We start from the raw sequence: 7257 nt of genomic DNA on the forward strand, positions 1-7257 counted from the left end.
GGGGTTGCCATTTGGAAAACTTTTAACTTTCTTTTGGGGAACTTCCACTCTTTTGGTATTTCCTCATTTGGAATGTGAAGAATTCACAGAAGGCCAAACCATTACTGTAATCATCTCCATCTATGAGTTTCAATATCTTTTACAACAATTTTGCTATTAAGCTGTTCAGCTTTCAGCTTCTAAACAGTGATCTTATTGCTGTTACTGATCCGTCTCCTGTCGAGGATTTTCCAATGCCATAACTTATTCTTATCTTGCTGTACTCATTGTATCTCTGTGTCTGAATCCTCTCTCTCTCACTATACTCTCATCTCATTACATGATGCATATCTGCACCCTGTCTTTCAAAGGCCGTGCCACCTGTCCCCCCCCCCCTCCTGTCTACCTGTCTGTCATACCTATCGTCATACCTATCTTTAGCTCTTCCTGTTTTTGTTTTTTTGTCACTCTCTTATTCTCCCGTCGGCCTGCTGCATGTCTTGGTGTCTGTCTGTCTGTGATTCTGTTCGTCTGTCTGTCAGTCACTCTGTCTGTTTCCATGACTTTCGCTCTCATTCTCGCTACCCTCCCACCCACACACGTATATACACATACACACACCTCCTCCATTGCTATTCCTGAGAGGAGTAGACTGGTCTGGCAGTGGGGTTGGTTTATGTCCATGAACTCAGTGACACCCTGCCACTGCATTACACCACAGTGGCACTGCCAGGTAGCCACACTGCACTGAAGAAAAGAGTGAAAAGCAATTGTATAGATGAATAAATGCCAAACGCACAATCCATGTAAATGCCCCCCTCCCTTACACTTACTAACAAATGGTTAACCATTTATCTAAATGTATTTAACAGTATGTCATATCTCTATTCATGTGGGTGTCTGCTATAACTGCCTCTCCCCTGTCTCTGTGTGCATGTCAGGCTGTTTAAACACTTGCGCTGATATCACAGTGCAGACGACAGCTTGCACACGTGCCACTTGACTGCCCTCGTTGTCTCCCCTCCCCTCTGTTTGTCTTACAGCTGAAGGAGGAGGGAGTCATAGATTTTGTGTGTGTGTGTGTGTGTGTGTGTGTGTGCGAGATAGAAAAGGCACACAAGAGAGATAGTTGATGTTGTGCATATGCATACATATTACTCATATGGCTGTGTCCTGAATATCAATACTGACTGACCTTCCATTCATCGCTGTAGTTGGGTGTCCTCCGTTAATGATGCAGATCTGCTGTCTCATGGTTTGTGGTCAATACTAATATGTGTGTTTTTGTGTGTGTGTGTGTGTCACAAACTAGGCAATAGAATAAAGTCTAAGATTACCCTGATGGTACAATCTGGGGAAACATAATCATAGTGGAGTATTGTTTCAGAATGACCAGAAGTCAGCCAACAACTGTTGGATCAGATCTCACGCTTGCACGGGTGGGACTCAGCATTAGTTGGACCGGGTTCACTGTGCGAGCATTATTAATGCTGTTAAGTAGGGATGGGCAATACATAGAGAAAATCAAATATCACAGAATTCTTGACCAAATACCTTGATGTTGATATTGCGACAATATTGCATGGTTGACTTTTGGTGCTTTGACAAAATGTTATTTACACAATGAGTATTCTCCAGAAATGATTTAATGACTAAGTGGGTAAATCCAAATAATAGAACACTTCGAACAGTCTGGTAAGTTCAGAAAATTACTTTACTGAAATGCAGTAACACTTATACGATATTACGATATATCCAAAATCTAAGATGATCTCTAGTCTCATATTGCAATATTGATACAACATCGATATATTGCCCAGCCCTACTGTTAACCCTCGTGTTGTCCTTGGATGAAATTTGACCCGTTTTCAGTTAAAAAAAAAATTTTGTCACAAAAAATGCGCCATAAAAATAAGCTTTGGGGCAAAAAAAAACTCAAAAACTTTGGGAAAAAACAACAAGAAAGCACCCACAACATTGAAAAAGTGACAAAAATGTCGGAAAAAGCAATAATAATGTTAAAAAAAAGTAACCAAAACATTTTCTTTTCGTGGTTGACGGGAAGACAACCAACACAGGGGTCAAGGCAAAGCATTTGAGCTCATTAATGTCACTGAGACATCGATCACTCAGTGTTACAAAGCGTTAATAAAAGAAGTTTTGATCTTGAAGATAGGAACAGTAAATTTCCGAGACCAACCGCAATATCACTGTGTTGAAAAAAGTAAAATTAGAAGCTTATCGGGCATCCATTATTTAAAGTCTTGTAAATGTGTTCTTAAAGAGCCATGTCTCCGTTATTAATGGCAATATTATGAAAATATGATTTTCATTTAAAGAAAAAATCCAGAGATCCCATCCCGCTACGATGCCAGCTAGCAAAAAAGTAGCACAATAACTGCTTCTATGTGGCTCATATTTTAGTGTGTTAACTGAACATTGTTTGTCTGTGTGTGTGAAATGAATAAACGTTATGTTGGATGTTCTGCTACATTACATTCCAACCAAACAATGGCGACTGTAAAGAACATGCAAAGGGTCCTTCAATAAACAGCATGGTGCCCTAGCTTAACAACACAGTGCAGTAAGTAACATAGCACTAAATCACCAGTCATGATGACTAAATCCAGTCTTGTGTTTTATACATTTGGTGAGTGATGTCTTCTGGTGCGCTGCTCGGCTGCGAACTGCGTCCTGGGCTTAAGTTTGCTAATTTTTAAGTTTGTATTATGTGTTATATCAGTGTGATCGGGTTGATTGTCGCTTGTCTAAAATGCCGTTTGTCTTGTTTGGCAGTATGTAAACTGGAAGATGAATATTGCTGAACCAGCAACATTAAATCCAGTGTCTGTGTGACCTTGTCTGTGTGTAAGTTCATGTCATTTTCTGTTGTTTTACAGTACACGTATGTTTTGTTTCCATACGTGGGTGTTTATGTTATTTGTGGTAATGTTTCATGCATGCCCTTGGCATTGTTCCTCTTATGTATGGTTGTGTGTATGGCTATGTCCTCTTTTTATATGAGCTACCCAGGGATGCAAAAAGAATCTCAGCTCTGGCTGACAATAAAGTTGTGTTGTAACGTATAAAGCACTCAATAGCCTGCTCGTTTGTATTCTTGTTGGAAAATTGGGTCACCAGGGTTAACTTTGACAAAAAATGTAAATCCTGAACTGGCACACAACCCCTCAGGCTCCAGCTCACTTCCTGGTTTAAAGTCAAGTGATCAGCCAGCTGATGGTCAATAGCTGTGGGTTTGTAACACTGCCTCAAAAATAACCTGAGAGAAACAGTGTGCATCATGAAAGAAATCAAGTACACAGTAAGCTAACACTGTGTTTGCATGTAAGCAGCAAATACTGGAGAATGGAAGTCCTGCGTCCTCTGCTAGCTAGCCAATCTTCCCCCTGAGCACTTTATTTTGTCATCTCTATATTAATCTATTTAATTAAATACTTCTGTTTTCACATTTTATACACCTATTTTTTTTACTGTACTATTGTCTACTTCATGCTCTCATTTATCTTGTACTACTTTTATTACTATTATTTATTGATTTATATAAGTTGCAATCCCTTTCCATTAGATTTCTTTTTTTGATCTGCGATGTCTGAATGTTTGTAATGTTATCTGTTAATAAAAAAATAAATAAAAAAATCCTATGAACACAAAATATAGCAGAGGGAAAGCAATGTAGGAGTTCCAGTCATTGCCACAGCCCTTCATAACATTACATTTTCAGCAACTTTTATATTTTTCATTATTATAATTTTTGCCATAATTGTCAGCATCCTGGTCTTTGTGTTTTTTTCCTCAGCTGTTTTGTTGCTGTTAGTCTCAATAGGATCATTATGTCCATAAATCTGTCGCATTTTTCCTTCCGTGAAGTGAAACTTTAGTTAAAATGTTGGCAGATAATCGTGATTTCATTACTAAAATGAAAGATTCTGCTTATATGTGCAACAGGTCAATAAGATACATTTGACCAATCAGAAGCATAGAATGTGTGACTCTGCAGGTCGTGGAACAAAACAGCATTTAAGCAGTAATTCATTTGTCCATCTGTTGTTTTGATTCGCCGACAGAAATTATACTAAAAGGTATGTCCTTATATGTCATTGTTCTTGTTGACAAAATGAACTCTGACCTCTGGGACGAGGCCATGCTGGGGCATATTGGATTTGTGAAAATATGGTGAGATTGAAAACAAATACAGGTCAAGGAGAATGTCTTACAGCCAGCTATCGTGCAGCTCTGTTGTCAGAACGGTTCAAGGATTTATTCAATGTTAGTATCTCTCATCCTTGCAATTGGACACAGGTTGCAGTGTCGTGAAGCTTTCAGATCTCTCCAGAGATCAGGGTACCAGTAGGTAAGAGGCGTTTTGGCAAACATTTGGCGATACAGTAGAAAGTGTTTTTTTCAATTGTTTCAGTGACACTCTTTGCATTTAACTTAAATCATTGGATGACACAATCATTGTCTCGCTATTGCACCTTCTCGGCTACCTGCTCTAGCCTCATTAATTAGATTAGATTACATTATACTTTATTCATCCCACAGCGGGGAAATGTCCTTGTTACAGCAGCAGCATTTTCCACAATATGAGCAAAAACAAACAAATGCACAAGTAAACACAAAAACAAGCAAACAGCCGACAGTGAGCAGAAGATATGGCTGAATGTAAGTGACATCAAATAAAGGTTTCGTAAAGTGCGGTTGCGATGGTACAGAATGGACCATGTGCAGTGGTATAGTGGGCGATACTGTTAAGATGTCATGGACCTCATTTGAAAAGTTGGTTTAAAAAATAAAAAAGATTTTCCAAAATATACTGCTCTGATATCAGGCTGGACCGTGACACCATTAACCACTTTGTCCTTGCTTTAAACACGGTTTCCCTAGTTGCCGTGGCGATGATGACCTTGCAGCAAATTACTGTGGTACTGCAGCAGAAGGTGTGTGAATACAAGGAAGGAGACGGAGAGATAGAGAGGGCTGAGACAGTGGGGCGAAGGAAACGAGGGCGGCTACTGTTGAAGACGAGCCACGTTCACAAAGTTGTTTATGTCACATGATACCCGGAGTGCAACTTAGCAGACGGCGAGCTGATTTCTAAGAAAGATTTGAGGAGAGAATAAGCTAAAAAAAAACACTGAAGCAGACGTGTGAAGAGCTAAAGAAAAGAACAGGTGGGGATCAGAGAAAGATAAAGAAAGAGAGATGAGAAATGTCAAGATGGTATGACAGCGGAGTGCCAGCAGTGCTTTGAAATGGAACCGAATTCAGCTTTTCCCCTCCCTCCTTTTCCCGCTGATTCCTCCTCTTTTATACCTGCCAGTTCTACTTACTTTCCGCTCTTACTATAAGCCACACACCTCTGTCTCTCACCAACTCATACTTATTGCTCCTGTTTGCCTTCCTTCTCCCTTCCTCTAGCCTCTATCCTTCCCCTGTAGCCACCTCTGGTCTCCTTTTCTCTGTTTCTCTCTCACAGCCTTTACCCCTCTCTTCTTTCTGATGCTCCTATCAGAATAAAGGGCAGCTCAGGTCAGATATAGATGATATCCTGGTCCGCCGGTGATGCGGTGTAATATGAAGCGTCCAGCATCTGCTTTTTGCTGCTGCAGTCAGCGCCCTTTAACCTCTCGCATTACTAAATTTCCCCTCCCTCTCTTTCCCTCCCTCCAAAAGGTGCAGACGCTACACCACTTATGATCTTATGGGACAACGCAGGATCACTGGATTCTTAGACCTTCGCTGAATTTGTAACACTTAAGGAATGTCTGAACCGTCAACGTGCCACCTAAACAAACTAGACCTTTTGGTTTCACAGATATAGTAGAGTTTACACTGGGACTCACTTGGGGAGTTGTAAGAAAATTGTTCCTCTTACCTTCCAGTAGAGTTTGACTATTGCTCTTTTTATTTCTTGGTCTATTGTTTTTAATAAGGTCGGCCTTCTGAAATCAAACATGGATGAACTTGCTTTCTTGCTTTCTTTTCTTCATCTTCCTACATTTTTTTTCTTTTCTGGAAGTCAGTCAAGGTAAATAAATGGCTTTCATCTTTGGCCACTGTTCACTCCGTTTTTCCTCATTCTTTCTGTCTCTCCCTCCCTCTGGATTGCTTTCAGATGCAGGGCTGAATGTGGCTTGTGTTAACAGTGCGAGAGGCTCTGCCATAAAAGAAAGTGCAATTCCATGTGGCTTGCTCTAAGCAAGGCACATTACAGTGATATATCGAGACGCGCAGCTCAGCGTTAATTTTATCAACAGCAATGAAAAATATTTGTTTGACAACCTTTACGATGAAAACAACACTAAAAATAAATGAATAAAGTCTCGCATTGCCAGACTTTCCTTCACAGCGCTGCGGAGGAAGGTCTGGTGAGTCCACATTCCAGAATGGGAGAAAAACGTACTCTGGTTTATTGGCAGTTCTGTAAACCAATCACAATCGTCTTGGGCGGTGCTAAGCGCCTGACAGAGCCGCGGTGCCGCTGCAATAATAGCCTCAGAAAGGAACTTGTCTCGGTGGAACATGTGTACGTTCAAAGGTTGTTTTAGTCATACAGAAAACTCAGATTGGACAGATAGTCCAGCTAGCGGTCTGGATTTACCCTGCAGAGATCTGAGGAGACAGTTAATGATAGTCCTCAGAAATCCACCGGAGGTTAGAACGCAACACAAAGAAAGCAAAATAAAAATAAAAGGTAACCTTTATAAATACTTTTAAAGTATTTTTAATCAATAAGTACTTTTTTGGTGAATTAATAAAAGCTATATAATAATTTAAAAGATTGAAAATGGACAAATATGTTTAAAAAAAAGAAAGTTTGGTTTCTGTGGAAAATGATTGATGATGCATGAACAGAATCCAGTTTTTGCTGTGAACACCACCCTTTTTAAGCATTCCTGTTCATGAAGCCTACGCCTCTTTAGCGACACCGTCCCGTCCACGGGACCGCTTTCTCCACTTAAGAGAAAACAATTTTGCCACTCATAAATTGCAAGCATTAAATCTCCATAAACTGCTCATGCAGCACACAATTTGGAAGCTTAAAGTCTCATGATTCCATTAAGCCCACACAAAGCATAAGATGACTTATAGTTATAATGCTGTTTAGAAGTAAAGAAATACAGAAAGATTCCGCGCCGCTAGTGTCTAAAGTGGAGTGTGCATCCATAGCTTTTTCCTCGTGTCTTTATTCACAGCGGTGAAAGATCGCCAAAACCTTTTTTTTCCTACATCGCCAACAATCCAAGGAATTAGAAT

At 40.1% G+C, this 7257-nt stretch overlaps 1 protein-coding gene across 13 annotated transcripts in view; it reads left to right on the plus strand.

Annotated features, from left to right (window-relative positions):
* LOC116679414 (muscleblind-like protein 1) overlaps positions 1 to 7257 on the plus strand; it is a 68542-nt gene that overhangs the window by 9762 nt on the left and 51523 nt on the right. For 3 of the 13 annotated variants that reach the window (XM_032509088.1, XM_032509074.1, XM_032509081.1), the window contains exon 2: positions 4778 to 4780. The exons of the other annotated variants lie outside the window; for them this stretch is intronic. The gene's annotated coding sequence lies outside the window, so the exon portion shown is untranslated. The remainder of the gene's footprint in view (positions 1 to 4777; positions 4781 to 7257) is intronic. 13 annotated transcript variants of the gene reach the window in all.

Source organism: Etheostoma spectabile, chromosome 3, assembly GCF_008692095.1.
Source record: "Etheostoma spectabile isolate EspeVRDwgs_2016 chromosome 3, UIUC_Espe_1.0, whole genome shotgun sequence".
Taxonomy (NCBI): domain Eukaryota; kingdom Metazoa; phylum Chordata; class Actinopteri; order Perciformes; family Percidae; genus Etheostoma; species Etheostoma spectabile.